We start from the raw sequence: 21,095 nt of genomic DNA, 5'->3' as shown, positions 1-21,095 counted from the left end.
AAGTGGGGGCCTAGATTGTATTTCGGCTTCCCACTAATTTTTTGTAGGTTGTATGACTTTGTCTATTTTTGAGATATAATAATAGTAATAGTAATAATAATAATAATAATAATAATAATAATAATAATAGTAATAGCAGTAATAATAATAATCTCAAAAGGGGGCGATTATGGGGTGATTAGGGTGCAACCAGGTTCTACGATCACGTCAATAATCTGGCAGGTTCCACGACTATAATCCGGCAGGTTCCACGACTATAATCCGGCAGGTTCCACGGCAACTTTTCTGGCGGCTAATAGCACCGAGGTGGGGGCTGTAACATCTCTTTTTGCTGACGGTTTTCAGGCATTTTTAGCTAGGGTGTGAATTCATCGGCATTAAGCAGCATTTCTGGTCTGTTTCTGGTCTGTTTTAGGGTGCGAATTCATCAGCGTCCAGCAGCGTTTATTCCAGGTTCGAACGGCTATTTACCGGCGGCAGTTGAGGGTCTAAGTTGGGTGTTTTCAGGAAGCCCTTGGTGGTCGTGTTTTTAGCCCAATTTTCAAGCAGTTTTCTAGTCGTTTTACAAGTAGTTTTCTGTCGTAGATCTGCTCTGTTTTCAGTCGTAACTTTGCGTTCGTTTATGGAGCGATTTTGGTCCGAATTTCAGGCGGCTTTTGGGTCAGTTTCACGGGCTTTTTTCCTCTCGGATATTAGTGTTGTTTTAGGTCAATTGGTGCAGTTTTAGGCGGGCTGTTTGGTGCAGTTTGGGGGTTGTTATTGGTGCAGTTTTAGTGTGCATTTGCTGCTGTTTTTGGTGCAGGTTTGGAGTGTTTTTGGTGCTGTTTTTGGTGTAGTTTGAGTGTGTTTTTGGTGCTGTTTTAGTGCGCTTTTTTTGGTCAGGTTCGGTCCTGTTTTGGGTTCATTTTTGGTGCAATTTTCTGGTCAGTTTGGTTCTTGTTTTGAGTGCTTTTTGGGTGCAGTTTTCTAGTTAATTTGGGTGTTATTCAACGTGCTTTTTGGGTGTAATTTTTTTGTTAGTTTGGGTGCTATTTTGAGTGCTTTTTGGGTGCAATTTTATGCCATGTCGGTGAAGTTTCATTGTCCCTTTGTGGGTCTTAGTGGTTGTCAAGATGGGAGTGGAAATGACCTTACTAAAAGTTCTTTGATCAAGCATACGAAACACATACGCATCGTACTAAGTGCCGTCATAGTCCGAGTGAGTTTGTGTCACCCCTAGATGAAGGAGATGGTATTGTTCGTTTTGTGCTTTACAGTTTCTCTAAGCCGCAAGCTCCTTCTTCTCCAGCTCGGCTTGGACTCATGAATGGTTTGGTGTAAGATCAACAGTGTGGTTTTGTAGGGAATATTTCAAGCATCCCACACTTGAGCCCCTCTGTGATCATACACTTAAGTATGGTGGCGTCCAAAGGGAAGGAAGCTAGAGCAAAAGAGTCGCCAACAAGTTTTAGGAACTTGTAAACCGTTCACAAGTTGAAGGTTACACCCCTTCACGATCCATGAGATCGCTAACTCCATAGTGGTCTGGAACCATGACTGGATATTCGGGGATGAAGGTACAAATCCAACCTAAAAGAGATTGAACCTGCCCTAAATAGGCTTCTACTTTGTTCTTCTCATATTCATGTACGCTTTCTGACTAACATACAATCAATAGGTTAAACCTAAACCTGTTTATCTATGTTGGTCGAATATTAATGCACAAACAAAACTATTATTGGCGATCACTTGAATTATAATCATATTAGCCTAAACATGATTATTAATTATCTTATTAAGCGTGATTACAAATACAAATTCCCTTTAATCTTGCAAGATAGGGCGTCATCAAGCAATAACAATAATAATATCAAGCAACATAATAACAATCATCATCAAAATAATCTCAAAAATGCATAATAATATTAGCAAGATCCTAGGCGTGATACTAACAAGATTAATAACAAATCCTAGCATGTCACTAAACAATAAAGATCAAAGCTTTATCCCTAACATGATACTTACATGATAGAAGATATAGGAAGCAACCTAAGCATGATACTAGGAATCATACATGATATTAGGAATTAATATAACCTAAGCATGATTTCTATATCAAGAGAATAATTAAGAAATTAAATTACTTACTTTAATGCCTCGTATCTCTTTCTATCAAAACAATACACACGTTAGTAACTTCAAGGAAAATATTAAACAACAAATCTAATCAAAGAATTGAAAAAAGATTTGGGACCAAACCCTCAAAAATTATCAACCTTTCACGTCTAGGGCGAAGACACTTCGAACTTGGCTAGGTGTGTCTAGAACTCGTGAATGAGGTATTTTTATTTGAAAAGGGGAAGGCTTAGAAAGAGGGAGAAAGAATAAGCTTCTAGCTTAAGAGAGAGAAGAGAATAAAATTAGATGATTGTTGATGATCAAGCTTGTTGATGATTGTGAATAAGTAAAAATGGGAAAATACGACCCTATTTATAGAGAAAATAGTCCGAAAATGACAGAAAAGAGTTAGAATTTGAATCGGAATAAAACTGACTCCTGTTGCCAGCAACAGAGCCCAGCGCGAAACGACAAGCATCACGTATGGCGATAGGCTCTGTCATTTGGCGCTAGTTAAAAGATAAAACGCGCTTTTATACGGAATCCTTTCCTTAATATAATTAAATAATTAAACTAAGTGTTTATCAATTTTAAATCAGATTTTATCAAAATAAAACACTTGTTTTATTTCAAATCAAATTCATTATTCTTCTAAAAAGATAATTATCAATCCTAACTCTATTAGAACTCAAAATAACCTTCTAAATTATTCTAGAAAATTAGAATCAATCCTAATAATTTTAGGAATAATAATTAATGGACCCTCTACTAGATCACTAGGCCATAAAACCATTTCAGACCCAATTTAGTACTTTGGCCATAACTTCTTCATTATTCATCGGAATTGGGCTTATAATATATCATTGGAAAGCTCTTTGCGAACTCAACCCAATTACGCTATTATCGGACCCTTGTCATAGACCAAGATAAATTAGACTGACTATTTTTCAAAAATAGAGTAGATTTTCGAAAACAGAAAGAAAGATTTCTATTAAAACGACCGCATCACAAGACTTTCCACACTTTCACTTCGTTCGATAATCAAATGACGTGAAAGGTACTCATCCCTGGGTTTGGTTTTGGGGAGACACAATTTGGTGTCTACAGGTTTTGATGTGGCTCTTTTAGATTGTTTATTCTCTAAGGGGTTTCATACTGTGAAGTCTATCCCTCCCAAGGGTCGTTTGGGGTTTTCTCGGGTTTTGAAAGGTGCTCTTGATAATGTGATCTCTAAGCCTGATGACATTTATAATTGGGTCTCTTTGTTGGTGTTACCTCTTTGCACCCTTAAAACCTTTCGTCCACGGAGCAGCTCTGAGTCTAGGTCTTCGGAAAAGCGTCGGCTTCAAGAAGAGAGTATTTCCCGTGCTATTTGTTCTTGGAGTGCGCCAGGTGGTAATTTGCAGCTTGTGAGGGATACTATGGCAGAGGAGTCTCCTACTTTCTTAGTGGTTAATGATGAGGACCTTGATTTGGAGGAGCGTAATATCATGCAATGTCGTAGGAAGATTTGTGATGGCCATTACACCACTGCAGTCCGGGTGCTTTCTTTTTCAGGAGTTGCTCCTTATAATGAGGCCACTGTCGCAGATTTACTGGTTAAACACCCAACTTCTCCAGCTCCTTCCTTGCCTAATATACCTGTTGATCACCTTCATCTCGTTACTACTTCTGCTGTTGTTTTGGATCGAATTAAGAGTTTTCCGCGTGGCATATCATGTGGTAGGGACAGTTTACGTTCTCAGCACCTTATGGATTGCTTGAGTGGTGCTGCTGTGGCTATATCAAGTGAGTTAGTTGACTTATTTCCGGGGTGGTTAATCTCTTTCGAGCTGGACGATGTCCTATGCAACTAGGAGAGTATATTGATAGTGCTCTTCTTACACCACTTGTCAAGACTGGCGGTGGTATTCATCCTATTGCTATAGTACCATTTGACGGCGTCTTGTTTCAAAGGTGAGTGCTATTATGGTTGGCCAATCTTTAGGGAGTTACTTTGATGGTCTTCAATTTGGTGTTGGGGTTTCTTCGGGTGGCGAGGCAATTCTTCATGCTGTGAATCGGTTGATTGAGGACCGTGGTTCTGATGTTGGTATATCTACGTTGTTGGTGGATTTTAAAAATGCCTTCAATCTAGTTGATCGTTCGGTCATGTTACATGAGGTTCGTTGGGCATTTCGTGATGGGTTGAATTCTGCTACTCTAACCCAGCCAGATTGTATTATGGGGACCAAACCTTATGGTCGTCTCAGGGAGTACAGCAAGGTGATCCCCTTGGTCCTCTGCTTTTTTCTTTGGTTTTACACCCCCTATTGTGTAAAATCAGAGACACTTTTGATGCATGTCTTCAGGCTTGGTATTTGGATGACGGCACTGTTATTGGTGACACATTGGTGGTGGGGAAGGTTCTGCAATTTATTATGGAGGAAGGGCCTCATTCTGGGTTACATCTTAACGTCGAAAAAATTGAAGTTTTCTAGCCTATAGAAGACCCTTGAAGCAGGCTTATGGGTGTCTTTCCCCCTAATATTGCTCGACCTTTGCATGGTGTTAAGTTACTTGGTGGTCCCGCTAGTTCCGATTTTGGTTTTAGTGGTGAGCTGGTGATGCAAAAGTTGACCAAGACCATTTTGCTTATGGATAAGGTTGCTATTCTAGATGATCCTCAGTGTGAGTTGTTGTTACTTAGGGCATGTACCGGAGTTTTTAAACTCTACTTCCCCTTGCGTACTTGTCCTCCTAGTACTTTTGAGGTGGCTCGGCGCACTTTCGACGAGGCTCTTCGTTCTTCCTTGGAGCGTATTGTTACTGCTTCGAGGCTTGGGTTTGGTGATTGGTAGTGGCGTCTTGCCACCTTACCATTTGCATTTGGAGGCCTTGGTGTTTATTCCATAGGAGATGTTCATCATTATGCTTTTCTTGCATCTCGATTACAGTCTGCTGGGTTGCAGATTAAGCCTCTTCGTCATGCTGGTATTGCTGGTCTTGGTCGAGATTTTGAGGATGCATCGACTCTGTTTAATCGAACGGTGGAATCTGACATTTTGAGTAATCCTAGTAAGGTCGCTGCCCCGAAACTTATGAAGAAATTGGCAGATATATATTTCACAAAGGTTACCGCTTCTGCAAAATCCACCTTTTCTTTATCTCCTCGACAAACAGCCTTGTGGAAATCATAAGAGGGTGATCACACCTCAGGCTTCGGGCAGTCCCCATTTCGGGGTTGGGTCAGACGATAAACCCGAAGACTTACCGATGTGTGTTGTGATACCGGTTGGGTGTTCCATTGTTCTCTGTATCGACATCGTGTTCAGCTTGTTCAAGGGTTTTTTCTGGGGATATTTTAATTATCATGTGGTGTCGTGTGCTGGTATGGTGGGTATTAAGCATCGGCATAATGTTGTTCGGGATACCCTTGTTGATGTTTGCTATCGATTTGGGATTTTAGCGCGAAAGGAGGTTGGCATTGGGTTGTCTAGAGGGAATGACGGAGCCCTTAGACCTGTAAATGTGCTACTTTATTCCTGGGATCGCGGTCGCGATGTCTGTGTTGACTTGACAGGGTCTTCTCCTTTGACATAGTCTGGGCTTTCTGACTTTGTTCCTGGCCGGGTTGTGGCTAATGCGACTCATCGGAAGCAGGTCAAATACGAATCTAGTTGTCAGGCGATTTGATATAGTTTCATTCCCTTCTCCTTTTTTCACTAAGGGAATTATAGAAGGAGGTTGTTGCATTGCTTAATTGGGTTCAAAAATTCTCGACGACGTAAGACATTGGGGCACGTGCTGCTGGGCATATATTTACTAGGGTATATAACTAGAGGAGTGGGGGCTCAGATTGTATCTCGGCTCCCCACCAATTTCTTGTAAATTGATTGACTTTGTAGGTTTTTATAATAATAATAATAATAATAATAATAATAATAATAATAACAATAATAATAATATTAATAATAATAATAATAATATCAGGGAATTGAAAAATATGTGTCGATTGCTGCTCAGCGGAAATGAGACAAGTATGGGGCGCGTTGCAGGGCTATTGGTTATGGTTTTCTTCTCTTCTCCATTTCTTCATTTGGGGAATTAGAGAAGGATGCTATTGCGTTGCTGAATCGGGTTCAGCTGTTCACAAGGACTCAGGATATAGGTGCTCGTGCATCTGCTTACATATTCAGCAAGATCAGGTTTGCTATAACTAGAGGAGTGGGGGCCTAATAATTTCTTGTAAATCAATTGAATTTGTAGGTTTTTGATAATAATAATAATAATAATAATAATAATAATAATAATAATAATAATAATAATAATAATAATAATAATAATAATAATAATAATAATAATAATAATAATAATAATAATAATGAAAGAGAAATAGGGTAAAATAGCGGAGAGAATAGATCTAAATTCTTATTACTGAATGATGTGGGAGTATATATATATATATATATATATATATATATATATATATATATATATATATATATATATATATATATATATATATATATATATATATACACACACATGTGATACAATTAGGGTTTCTTTGTAGAATAATAAACCTAGTATATCTAGATCAGAATAATCTAGAATTATCATAAGGGTATAATGGGCATCCACTAAATTCATATACTATATAACACTCCCACTTGGATGACCATTATCAAATAGTGTGCCTCATTAAAACCTTACTAGGAAAAATCCGATGAGATAAAAACCTAGTGAAGGAAAGAGTACAACAATTTTGTAATACGCCTTAACATGCTGCCTCGTTAGAAACCTTACCAGGAAAACCTAATGTGGGACAAAACCATGGTTAAGGGAAAAAGAGTGCAGCGCGTATTTTCTCCCCCTGATGATTGTATAACTTGAGATCTTCCAATGTAATGAGTTTAGTGCTTTAGAAACTTCACACTTGTAGCTGAATAACATTCCTTGATAGTTAATCCTCCCTTATCAAACTTGAATCTTCAAATCTTCATTGTAAGGCATCTTCATTTATCCATACTTGTGAGAACAATACTTATGTTGTGTTTACCATTATCTTATATAACATTTTTGTTTCAAGTTGCCTTCCCATCAAAATTATGCCTACTTCCGGAGGTCGTAAAAGTAGCTGTTGATAATCAATTATTGATAATAAGTTATGGCAACTCGTGATATCTTGATATCATTATCTAAGCTTATATGAATTATTAAATACAATATAACATAAGTAATTACTATATATACTTTACTCATGGTTCTTCTGGACCATAAGAAGATTATTCTTACTGTAATATATCTCATTACTATATATTCTTCTTCGGACATGTTGCATTTTATACGAGAGTTCTCCAATGAATACAAAAATTCAATTAACTCTGACATGGTTAAACTTCAGGTTACTATCTCAATAACTTAGTCACCAATACTCTCCATGAGTTTGATAACAATATCAACATTGTCGTTTTTCAGAATATAAAATTTTAATTTAAAGGGTTAGATATTTGAGTACGTTGTATGTAAGTTCTTTGGGAACTTTTCATGCATGATTCATAACATGCTACTGGATCGTCATTATATAAACTTTTATCACAATTATAAGCCCGTCGAAGTATAAATTTTTTCTTGTAAATCTTCATCATAATTATAAACTCGTCATACCACAAACATTCACATATAACACAATTGTTGTATAGGACTACTAATGCATGCAATATGAGATGTAGAATTCATGATAAAATATAAAACAATATATATATATATATATATATATATGATGAAAAATGCATCAAACTACATCCTATACATACAATGAGTAATGCATAAATCTAAAACTCAAACATGCACATAAATTAAAGACTCAAAAATGCAAACACTATACAATGTGGATTTCAGAAATCTATTTTCTAATTCATATTTCGTTGGACTCCTTGTCCATGATAAGCTTTTGATTTATTATCTTAGTTTCATGTCAACATCAAAATGGACATATATTTCTGATCCCTTATTCACCAGTCCATTCCTTCAGCATATGCATATTATATATCGGTTCCATCATATACCAATATCATATAATTACTCAAGATACAATTTTAATTTGTATGCTATTTTGAATATGATATCTAAATACATTATTTCTCATTGGTACCATTATAACTTTTCTTACACTATAGGCCATCTATTATAACAATTCAAATATCTATACTACCTATCAAGGGTATTTCTCACACTATGGTATTAATATACTATTATTATAGTTTAAAAATACTAACTGCACTATCTTGCCATATATCATATATTTATATTGGAACCGATCATACAATCTACACTTCAGGTGTAGTGATTTAAAGAAAAGTTGGCAAGATCTATCTTAATGTATGCACATAATATCATTATCACTATAATAAGTTAGCATGTAACTTTACAAAGTATCATTAGAGGGATCAACTGCTTATAATTTTATAATTTTGCCAACTTATTTCAATTCTTCCCCCCTAAGTTGGTAAAATATCTTAATATTGTGGGCAATTTTTCACCAACTTAAAATATAATTTCATGTGCAACAAATTTCATCTCATAAGATAATCTCATATATTCAACAAATTTTTATCTCTTCTGGAGAATAATGAAATTTGTTCTCTTCTAGAGATCAATATTAATAGGGGGTTATGATGAATTGTGCAGTTATCTTTTTTCTTATTCTATTTCTTATGTGCTAGCTAGCAAACAATAGCCCCAATCAAGAGAATTTTTATACAAACATAAACTTTCCTGTAATTCCACTAGGTGGTGATCTTTGGGATCACTAGAAACATTGATAGTATACTAGTTACTTAAAATTTCCGCATATAACTTGTACTTGGTGAGCTTCTAGTTACCTAATATTTGTCAACATATAAATTATTCTAGTAAACTTCTGGTCATCACAATCCAAATATTGTTCAATTAATATCAATGTTATGTCTTGCCATTCAATTTATTTCATATTGTAGGCGTCGTTCGAAGTGCGCCTACGTTAAGCATGTGTGATTATGCTTGGCACTCATAGGAAGTGGGAATTGACATATAAGATTAAGGATAAGGAAAGTAAGGAGCCGCCAACAAGTTTTTAATGAACTTGTAAACCGTTCACGGATCATAAAAGGCAACCACGAATAAAGGGACAACGATAGGCAACAACGATTGACCCGTGAAGGTTATACCCCATTCATAAATCATGAGATTACTAACTCCATATGGTTCGGAACCACGAAAGGAGAATCAGGGATGATGGTACGAAGTGAGTCATGGAGTCACATTCGCCTGTATTGGCCTCTACTCGATTCTTATAATGAAAAGTGATTCCTGTGATCTCAAAGGCATGCAAGCAAAGATTCAATTTGCTCCAAACTATTATTATGCTAAATTGGTTGAATATTAATGCTGCATATAATTCTAAAATATTGTGATCATTTCGATTAAATAACAAGATTAAAAAGGAACCTAAACCGGTCGTCCAAATTAACTTATTAGGTGTGATTTTCAATTATATATTCCATTTAAACATGTAATATGGTGATCATAAATATAATAAAATCAACATTAACATTGGAAGCAATTCAACAATAATCCAACAATTAATATATGACAAACATAATAAAAATTATTAGAAAAATAATAGAAATAAAAGGAACATGATTCCTTACTTTGATTTTGTTTTCTTGCAACTACAAAATAATAAACGCGTTAGTAACTTCAAGGAAATTAATAAAACAATAATTAAAATCAAATTAAATAAAGTTGATTTGTGGCCAAATCCTCAAACAGTTCTGTCTTTCACGCCTTGGTTTAAGGATGGAACCTCGGGTAAAGTATGGACTCCTTGGAGTGCTTGGAGGAAATAATATGAGAGAATAGGGTAGGCTAGTGTTTAGGCTAGAGCATAGAAGAGAGAATAGAGAATTATTTGATTCCCCGAACTGCAGAAATGAGGCTCGTATTTATAGAGGAAATGAGTAGGGGATCACACGGAACCCTAGAAAAGATAAAAACCCTAATTTGGGGCACCGTGACATGGCAGTGGCTGCCGTGACACGGTATAGATTACCGTGACGCTGGGCACTATTTTGCCCTAAATATATTCAGATGGATAAAGCGCGTGAAATAATGTACGTGGATTGCACACAGAAAAATCCCATGTCACAATATGTGTACCGTGACCCGGCAATGGATGCCGCGATGCGGCAATTTCCACCGTGGTGCGACATGTGGCGTCGTGTCACGGTGTACAGTTTTTCCATATTTGCGTCCAAATTCACTTTTAACCTAATTACACTCGGTATTTTTAAGTGTCGTTTCATAATTTCGGGCTATTTGGTTTATTATTCATTAATCGGCCTCAATTAATAAATAATACGAAATGAATTAAAAAGGGTTCGGGCCAAAATACAAATTGGACTATGCTTTGACTAAACATTAGGACTGATCGATTGATTATTTTATGAGCTAAGTTTAATTGAACATGGACTTTAAGAACTCCCAGGATTAAATTCTCAACCCGACCAATAATGGGGGTGAAAGGTTGTTCATCATTGGGTTTGGTTTTGGGGAGACATTTTTAGGAGTCTACAAAAGCCCCCACTTTGACTGAGTTTGTAGAATCGTTAGTTTCGAAAATGATAGTCAAAGTAGTCGATAGGGACGGAGAATGATTTAAGACGTTCGGCGATCCTAAATCACTCTATATACGCCAATACCCGCAAAAAATGTTAGTTCCACAGATAAAAGAGTAAAGAGATAGAATGCGTATTTGACACTAGTGTATCGATGGCAAAAACGAGTTTGGTAGTTTTCTATGCTTGAAGGAATCCACCGGATAATGATTATTAAGATACTTTCCATGCTTGAGGAAAGTCGACAGATGATATAATCGCTGACTTCTTCGCCTTGAGAGGTGGTAACAACCGACAATTTTCCATGCTTGAGGAAAAACTTGTCTAATGATGAGATTGCAAGTTTCTTTGTATCGAGAACCTTGCGCTGTAAATCGTCTTCGCTTGGGAGATGATCACTAAAATGATGATAATGGTTCGATTTTCCCCGAACGTGGGCTGTAGTTGGTTCGCTTGTCCCCGAACGTGGGTTGTAGATGGTTCGCTTGTCCCTGAACGTGGGTTGTGAATTATTAGACCTTCAAGTCGAGTACTTGACCATATTAGGTGCTTGAAATATGACTTTGATGCTTGGTAGGGGTAAAATGGTAATTTTAGTACCATTTAACTATCAGTTAGAATTTCCCGCGAGTTTTTCGGTGGAAAAATAATTGACAAAAATCTGCGGAAAGCCGTACAAACTTGGTCAAAAGACGCTTGGAATATTCGCTGAAAATTCCCGAGCACGTGGAACACGTGCGTGCACCGTGTCATGGGGCTAAGTGTCGTGACACGGCATAATTTGCTGTCACGCGGCATTTGTTTACGTGACACGGCGTTTTTTTCTGGTTGCTGAATTAGTTAAAAGCTCCCAGGAATATTTGCTGACAGATTCCAGGAGGTGTGCAGGTCACGCGCGAACACCGTGTCACGTGGGAAATTGCCATGACACGGCGTATTTTGCCGTCAAGCGGCAATTTTTTTCGTGAAACGGGGCTTCTTTTTCTGCTGCAGCAATCACGTGTGCTCGAATTTCGCGCTGTTTGACCTGTTATCTTGCCGCGTCACGTCAGTTATTACCGTGACACGACAACAAATACCGTGACACGGGACATTACGCCGTGTCACGGCATTTTTGTTTTGCCGTTAAATTCGAAATTCCGCGTGCTTTTTTCCTCACTTCATTTTGCTTCTGCTTGAGTTCTCCATTTCGCCATTGCTGCCGCGGTTTTCGAGCTTTTCTCACTCGATTCTTCACCGTTTTCGCTCAAATTTCTTGCAAAGTTCCTCGTTTTCGAACCTCTACAAGGATCTATGTAAGTTTTCTTCCCTTTTATCTTGAAATTGGCTTCAAATGAGCAATTTCGTATGAAAACCTTTGAAAAATCAAATTGGGGATTTTTTATTTTAAGCTTTTATATTGAAATTCTTGCCATGAATTAACTTGTATATGAATGTATGTTAGTTTGTGAGCAATTTGAGACTAAGTTTGCATGATTTGGTGAAGAAATGAGCAAATCACCATTTTTGGTACTACTTTGTGCGTGAAAGGTGTTCTTGTTGTTTCTTGCACTTCAAATGATGATATAATTGTTGTAGATCTTGTAAAACATGCCATGATGTGCCAATCTATTGTTTTTATGTGTAGACACCAAATTTTGATCCTACTTTTCTAATTATCACTATTATTATCTTTTATTATTATAGTTATTGTTTTTGCAAATAATTACTATTATTTTGCTAAATATTTTTATAAATTTAATGACGTTTTTTTTATTATTTAAAACAAAGAAAACGAGTAATAATAATGATTTTCATTCATAATTTCCAAAATACATGTTACAATTTGTACTTCTAAAATATTGAAGTACAGCTAACACCACATGCATTTTTACCCTGCTCCACCGAAGTAATTTTCGAGCTTTACTTGTGGATTAGCAAGTAAATTAATGCAGCGATTAGGAGGACCACTAGCCCCACAATGTACATGAAGCACACCTGTATCATCCTCACGTCTTCCTCAAAAGTAAAGACAGGCTGATCTTCTTGGTTATCTTGAAACATGGTGGCCGAAATTAATGATGGTTTTCGTTTTGTTTTTTCGGGTAAGGAGGGAGATGGAAGAAGATAAGAATTAAGTGGTGAGTGGAGATTTTGGATAAGGGTAATTTTCTTTTTATAGTAAAAAGTAGGCATTTTATACTGTATTTTTATACATATATGTATAATAATCGTATAGTATATAGTACAATATTTTTTATCTCGCCAGGGAAATATGTCATTTTCTTTATAAACAAACATTTTTTACTCCTTTAAAGTATAGTAAGTATATTAGTATGTTCACTTAGAGTATTAGAATACTTTTATCTAGTAATTTTTGTGATTTGTGCAATATTCTATTATCTGGCCAGTTTACCTATAAAGTCCACTACTCTAAAGACTCATGCCCAACCAATGTAGGGAAATAACAAACATTCCCACACCTAAAGAGGTACTACATGTCACAGTACTAAAGGGACCTCCTTTTTATTTTTACCGCAGACTAAAATAGTACTGTCTTTTTTTATCCCGCAACTAATATTGGATCTGATAAATATCAATTCGGATCCATTGAATCAATAATCATCTATTGATAGGAAGCGTGTATGTGGATAGGAGTAAAACAGGCTGATAATGGCCGGAATTTATAAGGAAGCACAGTATATTTTTGTTAGCTGTTGGAGTATAATATGGACTGTAAAGGGTATAAACTCATGGAGTGACAGAGATCATGCATATTGTGAGGATAGGAATGCATGGGGCTGCAATAGTAACGTGAGTGGAGATAGGAATGCATGAGGCTACAGTGTTAACGTGAGTTTGTAGCAATTATTAGAGATGTGAATGCATGAAGTTTGTAGCAGTTCGTGAGGATGGAGTGCATGGAGCAATAGTAATAGTTTAGGCTTGTAGCATTTAGTTACAAGTACTTTATGATTGTGAAGCTATTTTTAGGGATCATGTCCCCTTTAGTGGACTGTTTTTTTTTCTTTCCGTTTCTTCAATTTGTTTTGATCTAATTTTGTATATCTTGCCATCGTAAATAGTGAAATAATACGACTATGATAGATATAAATTTGTGTTTTAGTAGAGTAAGATAGGATAAGAGTTCATTTTTTTTAAAAAAAAAAAAAAAAAAAAAAAAAAAAAAAAAGAAGTCGTTTGGTTAAGGGATATATATATTACTCTTGACCACGTTAACTTTATGTCGTATGACTTAATGACTTAATAGTTATTACTCTTAACCATGTCAACTTTTCTGTTATATGGTTTTACATAGTATGTTTTTACTCTGACCACGTCAATTTTTATATGACTTTATATGATTTGCATTACTTTACTTAGTAAGGGTCATTGTTTGTCATGCTCGTACATATAACATTTTGTCGTATGGTTAAATGTTCTTGGGTAAATTTATATGTATTGTCTAATAAGGGCAAAGGGTTATTTTTTATTTTATTTTTTTATAAGCTCTGAAAATATTTTGTCCACCCCTACTAGTATTGTAACCTAATGTCTTTGTGTAACTTTCAGAGCTGACATTTTATGGAGATATTTATTTTATAAGTGTTGTTTTAGTACCTTGGTGAGTATAATAGTCACTGAATAAATTTAAGCACTCTGCCATACGTATACCACGTGAGTATTTTTCAGTTGTGACATGACTTGGTTATATATTTTCTTTGGCATTTTAGAACCTTTTTATTATATGAATATTAGAGTCTGATTTAATTACGGTTTTCTTTATTTTATCAGTTTAAGTGTTGCAAAACAGATTAAGTAGTTTGTTACATATAAAACAAAAGAATTTAATATCAAGATTCTCATTATTACCAAAATCTTGATATTTACCATTAAAATCCTTGAATTATAATTTATTTACTTTTTTTTATTTATAAATTAACCCCTTTATTTTCCTATAAATACCCCCCTAATTTTCTCATTTTAACACACAAAAATTTCCTACAAATTCTCTCTCTAAAAAAATTCTCCTCTAATCTTTTGCTTTAGTCAAATCTCTCTTTTAGCTTTATTTTTAATTTATTAGCTTATAAAAAGCATTATATAATTAAGTTGTCATTTTTATTTTATTTAAGTATTGTTATTATCTTTAATTCCTAAAAAAAACACAAAAATATTTCAAGTTCAAGCATTATTTTTCTTTATTATCCTTGTTAAAAAATATTAGTTTAATTGCTTAAGTATTCCTAGTCAATATTAAAACCAAAAAAAAAAAAATTATTTCTCAAGATTTAATTTTATTTTTCAAGTTTATTTTCTATAATCAAAAATCAAAAAAAAACTTCATTAGCTTTATTTTGCACTAAGTTCTTTTAATATCTCAAAATTCAAAAAATATCACTTAGTCTCTTTTATTTTATTTTAATTAAGGAGTTACCATCTTTTAATCCTTGATAAGCAAGAAGGGTTATCCAAAAATTGCTACATCTAGCTCAAGGTATTATCTTTATTCCTTTCTTAATTTCCTTACTTATTATTATTATGCTAACTAATGTGTTTGTTTCCATGCGATGATACTTATAGGAACAATGATGATATTAGGTACTAAATTAGCCCTAAATCTTTCATTACTCCACATTAGAAAGCCAAGCCTATTGGTGAGGTGATAGGTTACAAAGAGGGGGGTTAATTGCACTTTGCATTGCATCTCTTTCTAATTCATTTAAAATATAAAAGGTTAATACATTCATGTGTTTGTCTAAAGTTTTTTTAAGAATAATTTACTTCTTAAAGTGAGATTAAAGACCTAAGGAATTAAAAGTTTATGTAAAGAATGTTCAAGAGTGAAGAGTTACTTACCACGTCCCAAAGATGGCCTATTAAATAACCCTTAAGTCCAGAAGGAGTTCCATTTCTTTAGCTCAAGTGATAGAACTTTTCAAGAGCTTTCCAACCGTATCTCACAATATTTTTTTCGATTTTTCTATGATTTTTAATGATTTTTTTAGTTTAAGCTATCAAAGAGATGAAAAAGGCACGTTTTTTCTCTTAATTGTTTTTTTAAAATTGTATTAATTTATTTTTAAGAAACTGATGGTATCATGGAACCTATATTACACTATATTATGTATCTTTCATTTATGGAACTTTAATTATTAAGAGTTTTAAATGCTTTAATTTTATTTAGATATGACATTAGAAATAAGAGTTTTAACAAGCTTTAATTCTAAGTGTTGTTTTAAGAAACTTTAATTTATTTTAAAGATGATTTTAGAAATAAAAGTTTTTAACAAACTTTAATTCTTAATGTTGTTGTTTTAAAAATCTTTAATCTTATTTTAAAGATGACTTTCGAAATAAATGATGTCTTAAGGGCTTTAATTTTATTTTAAGACGACTTCAGAAATAAAAGTTTTAACAAACTTTATTTTCTTTTATAACTTTGTGAACCTTCTTATTTCAAATCCTTTTGTAACACAAGAATGAATCATAACTTTGCTTGTTTGTTTTTAACAATTAATAATAGTTAATATAAGGTTATGGCCTCATTTCCAAGCATGAGGTTAAGATTAATTATTTAGTTGTATAAGGTTGTAACAATTATCCATCTCCATAAAAATAAGCTTACATCCCATTGTAACTACCCGATGGATTAATTGACAATCGAATATGATTAAATAGTTTATTGTTCCCTTTTATTTGGAAGTAAGGCCTTGACAAGTGTCGTGTTTTATTTGTTCAATTCCATTAAGCCTAAACACATAACCCTTAAAACCTTACAAAAATTACCCTTGAGTGTTTATAAACCCAAAGTGAGATTATACAGTGAACCCTTACAGTTTCACTCCAAAAAATACCTTGATCCACTAAAAAGGTCGTCAATTAGGACGCATTTGTTGAATTGTCTTGTTCAAAAGACATTTTTGGTGATCACTAATCAGAGTGATTTTCCTCAACCAAGGTGGTTCATTTAAATTTTATGAGTGGATCCGTCAAAGATCACAAAAATCCCACTTACAAAAATGACGTTTATGTCAACTATCGAAATTAAAAAACCGATGGAATTGGTTACTTAAAACATGGCATCAGTTCGAACTACGAAGGTTTTGATCCGTGAGTGAATTCAAAATCTCACTATGATCGGTACGTAGTGCAACTTTGGTGCTCAAACCTACCTTGTATTAGTTATTATGTCGTTTTATGTGATTAATATATCTTAAAACTTGATTTTTAACAACGCAATAGTAAGAGCCCGTTCCTTAGAACGGAAGGAAAACGAGTTCCAGACGTTCGATTCTCTTAAACTAAACCCCGAACCCTGTGCCTTATTTATTCTTATGGAGTTAGTAGTTAATTTTTTTTTTTAGTTTTATTTCTTAAAATTGACTGTTTTTAAACCCGTCTTTATTCGGATAAAAATAAGGTGGCGACTCTAAAGTTTGCAATTATAAGTCTTATCAGACACTTAAGTGGAACCTTTATATACTAATTTTTGTCCACTAAAAACCAGGTACCATATTATGTAATTTCGAAACACGCTCTGTTTTGTGTATGTATTACATTGTCATGGAGAACATAGTATTATGCGATTAGGAGAACTGTAGTATTAGTTTGTGATGGAGAAACTAAATGCTAGAAATGATCCTATTATTTTGCTAATTTTTAGCCTTGAGGTAAAGATTTAACGTATAACGGGAAATGCGACTTTAGCTAGTTGTCATGCTATTTTGAATAAATAACTAAATAATGTAGGAAATGATGCTAAGTATTTAGATTTTTATCTTTTTTTGAACATAATAGCATGCCTAGGCAACGAGACCGAGATATTTCTACTCATAACCGGCGTCAGGCTTTGAGAGATAAGACTCCCACGGTTCCCGAGGATATAGAAGATGCCTTGGAGCTTGAGCCTCGCCCCTCTACGAGCAGGGGTAGGTGGGCCCCACCCTCGTGGACAACAGACGAGTTATTTCTGTCGTGAGAATCATGTTTCTCACCGTCCACTTGCCGGATTAGTCGATGGTGTACTCCGTCATCATGGTTCAGGAGCTGGAGATTTGATTCCCCGGCTATATGGGGTCATCATAGGAGATCCTGTTACCAACGCCTTGTGGGAGTCTGCTAGTTTAGGCGATTTTTATTCAATAGTTATGGGATTTCGCAGCCCCCGAGGCAGTAGTTCGATAATCGTCCGAGCGTTGTTAGAGTATTTTTGGGATACTACCAACACTTTCCACTTCTCTTGGGGGGAAATGACGGTGACTCCTCTCGATTTCAGCATGATCAGCGGCTTGCGTTTTACTGATCGGCCCGTTCAGCAGATTCCTGACCTCACTTGGGGGGCGAGTGAGGTAGTGGACTTGTTAGGTCTTATCGTTCACCATACTAGGACTCGATCGGTGCCTTGGGGTGGTCCTCGGAGTAGGCGGTCAGAGTTGGCTTCTGTTCTTGCCCATGGTTTTGATATTGCTGAGACGACGCCTAAGTAGCAAGTACGGATCTTCATCTTGATCCTTATTTCTAGGACTCTTTCTCATGATAGGAGTTCTCGCGCGCTCCTTTGTTACCTGCCGTCTCTGACCAGGATCGCTGAGATAGGATCCTTTAGTTGGGCTAGTATAGGGTATGCTGATATGCTCTCATCGCTGCGTCATGGTTGTAGGTAGCTGAACGTTCAGTCCCCTGTTGCCGTCTATTGTCTTTGGAGAGTTGTAGAGGTGACGATCCTTTTTCTTCGTGTTTTGATTTTACCGGTTTGGCTCATGTACTTAGAGATTATTCTTGCTACAGCTATGGTTCTATGAGAACTTTCCAGGTTTAGCCCCTCGACGGCATCATGGAGCGGTCTACGACTTTCCTATCGGTGCTAGCTGGCGTGACCGGGGCGAGTCTCAAGTGGATTCAGTACCAGTCTGCGAGGGTTTCTGCATCGGGGTACCACCACTATTGTCGTAAGGATCGACTTTATAGTGTATTTCTTTCATTTTGATATTATTTCTCGGCATTCACTGTATTCTTTTATGGTTTTCATGTCCCGGTCAAGATCCAGTATCAACCTTGGGTTGGCTTGATTGACCTTCCCGAGGCTTTGGAGCGCTCGACGTGTCATACCGTCTTATTTGGTACATCACATCTTGTATGGTACCTTTCAGAGCGCATAGTCCGTCAGCACAACGTTGACCGTTTTGTGGTTCCATTGCCTCCGCCTGCATCGATGTTGCACTCACGCTTGTTGGAGACGCTGGTGAGCTGAGGAGAGCGCTATCAGTTTTCTTGGCGAAAGCTCGTGCACATGGATGGAGATTATTCTCAGGACTTGCTTCCTTACTTGGCTCCTCCACCCCGTTTTCCCAAGGTTTGATTTTTTGAGAATTTTTCTATGGTAGTCCCTGTTCAAACCGTCAAATAACCTGATAATTCGATCATGTTTTAGGTGACTGCTCGTCGTAGGGGGAGGGTCGAGATCCTGTCTCAGTCCGTCAGTTACCTGGGGTCGATTGGTATGGTTGAGGACCATATTGTTGATGCACCAAAGGGTTTTAGACAGGCGTATGAGTCCCTGCCTGAGGAGTTCGAGCTGGTAAGCTTTCTGACACAGCTTTCATTCTTCTTAATATTGCTTGGTACTGATTTTTTGCCTTCAGGTCATGCACTCGGATATGATGAGCATAATAAAGCTGGTTGATGCTCTAAAATATTGTGTCACCAAGCTAGGACGCGGTGCGAGTTGTCGGAGCGGTTCAGACGATGTTCACGAGGTATATTCACCTGTTTTTTCCCATGTTTACCTTTTGTTTTACCTTACACCACTGATATCTTCTCATTTTGTGTCTTTCAGGAGCGACGGAGGCGACGAAGGTCTCGCTCGTGCTCGAGGCATAGAGGCTTGGACGAGGGGGGGCCTAGTCGCCGCAGATGATCCCTTGAGATTCGTCGGTATTCTCAAACCCAGTGGAAGCAGCCTCAGTCTTCTCAGCCATTTCAGGAGTTTCAAACTTAGTGGCAGCAGCCTCAGTCTCCTCAGCCATTCCAGCACTTTCAGACCCAGTGGCAGCATCCTCCGTCTTCCCAGCCATTCCAGCCTTCACAACCTGAGTTTAGGCTGATCATTACTCTTGTAGATCAGGGCTTATTTTCGGTTCCAGTGTCAGGGATGGTGCCTCCACTGACGATGCCTACATCTTGGAGTCAGCCTACGCATTTTACCAGCTGAACAGGACCTGCCTTGACTTTGTCTTCTACAGGAGTCGTAGGGACTAGTAGGGACACTACTCCTCGTACTCGGATGATGGAGGGCCTTTTTGGTCCGCCATTCCCTTACTCGCAATCTCGTGATGACACTGATCCTAGTTCTTCATGTGGATATTTTTGACCGAGGGTTTTATTATGTACATTGACACTACTTATGTACCATGACTCACTCTGTATATTTATTCACACTTTATGTATTTGACACTTCATTTATTCGATTAATGTGTATGTTAGTGTGTGCTTGTGACTGTTTGTTTGTGATTGTGTACTTGTTAACGACGCGAAAAAAAAAACCGTTAGTGTGTGCTTGTGACTGTTTGTGTATGATTGTGTATTTATTAATGACGCGAAAAAAAAAACCGTTATTTTTTTGTAAGTGGAGGGTACCGACCTTCTCCCAAAAGAAAAAAGACAAAAAAAAGGGGATGGAAAAAGTTTTACAACTTTCCCAAAAATAAAAGGAAATAAAAGAAATCGGACAAGTTTAACAATTTCCCAAAATTAAAAATAAAATAAAATAAAATGGGAAAAGTTTTACAATTTTCCCAAAAATAAAATAAAAAATGGGACAAGTTTTACAATTTTCCCAAAAATAAAAATAAAATAAAAAATGGGACAAGTTTTACAATTTCCCCAAAAATAAAAATAAAATAAAAAAGGGACAAGTTTTACAACTTCCCCAAAAATAAAAATAAAATAAAAAAATGGGACAAGTTTTACAACTTCCCCAAAAATAAAAATAAAATAAAAAAATGGGACAAGTTTTACAACTTCCCCAAAAAATAAAAAGAAAAGTAAAAATAAAAAAAATGGAGAATTTTATTAGGAATAAAACTCTCGAAAAAAGAGTTTGAAGGATAAGCGATTAAGGAAAACAAAAGAAAAAATCCGAAAAAAATAGGTCAAGGATAAAAAAGAAAAAAAATGTCGCGTAACCACCGTGACACGTGAGTTTGTACCGTGTCACGGTAGACATTGCCGCGTCACGGCGTTTTGTCCCTTAACACGGTATCTTCTGCCGTGTCACGGTGCGCAAATAATTCAGCGGTGCGTTAGCGCGTGCAACTAGATAAATTTTTCGCGTTTCTGGACTCTTTTGGCTATATATTACGACCAGTTAATTCGTGA

This window comes from Chenopodium album, chromosome 13, assembly GCF_948465745.1.
Source record: "Chenopodium album chromosome 13, dcCheAlbu1.1, whole genome shotgun sequence".
Taxonomy (NCBI): domain Eukaryota; kingdom Viridiplantae; phylum Streptophyta; class Magnoliopsida; order Caryophyllales; family Amaranthaceae; genus Chenopodium; species Chenopodium album.
The sequence above is the reverse complement of the archived record's forward strand: the minus strand, read 5'-3'. Positions refer to the sequence as shown.